General features: G+C 47.0%; 1 non-coding gene across 1 annotated transcript; it reads right to left on the minus strand.

Annotated features, from left to right (window-relative positions):
* Positions 1-400: 400 nt before the first annotated feature.
* On the minus strand, positions 401-519 carry LOC123179318 (5S ribosomal RNA). The gene has a single exon (XR_006490279.1). It is a non-coding gene; the product is annotated as a 5S ribosomal RNA (ribosomal RNA).
* Between the last annotated feature and the right edge of the window lie 376 nt (positions 520-895).

An 895-nucleotide genomic window follows, 5' to 3' on the forward strand; every position in this document is an offset into this window, starting at 1 on the left:
GGATCCGGTGCTTTAGTGCTGGTATGATCGCATCCGACATGTTACCCCCGGCTTCATCCCTTATGCTTCCCACTCCCACGTCTGCTACAAAGACGGCCGTACATTCTTACTATCATTACAACCGTCGCCTACTAATGGATAATGCCCTATACTACTTACTCTCTCGCTCAACTACGAAGACGAGTTTACCACGATTTCCACCCCTCCCTCTATACCGCAGCAACACGTATTTTACACCCCTTTCAGAACGCGCTTTTCGCGCCCCAACTCTCCCTAGACGCGTGACAAATGAGCTCCGAGCTAAAACATATCGCAAATGTCAAAAATATGATGACAGGCTTAATATATATCACGCACGTGCGTTCTGTTCCTCACGTACGTACAAAAATAATTAAAAAAGGGAATGCAACACGAGGACTTCCCAGGAGGTCACCCATCCTAGTACTACTCTCGCCCAAGCACGCTTAACTTCAGAGTTCTGATGGGATCCGGTGCTTTAGTGCTGGTATGATCGCATCCGACATGTTACCCCCGGCTTCATCCCTTATGCTTCCCACTCCCACGTCTGCTACAAAGACGGCCGTACATTCTTACTATCATTACAACCGTCGCCTACTAATGGATAATGCCCTATACTACTTACTCTCTCGCTCAACTACGAAGACGAGTTTACCACGATTTCCACCCCTCCCTCTATACCGCAGCAACACGTATTTTACACCCCTTTCAGAACGCGCTTTTCGCGCCCCAACTCTCCCTAGACGCGTGACAAATGAGCTCCGAGCTAAAACATATCGCAAATGTCAAAAATATGATGACAGGCTTAATATATATCACGCACGTGCGTTCTGTTCCTCACGTACGTACAAAAATAATTAAAAAAGGGAATGCAACA

This window comes from Triticum aestivum, unplaced genomic scaffold (genome assembly GCF_018294505.1).
Source record: "Triticum aestivum cultivar Chinese Spring unplaced genomic scaffold, IWGSC CS RefSeq v2.1 scaffold120028, whole genome shotgun sequence".
NCBI lineage: Eukaryota > Viridiplantae > Streptophyta > Magnoliopsida > Poales > Poaceae > Triticum > Triticum aestivum.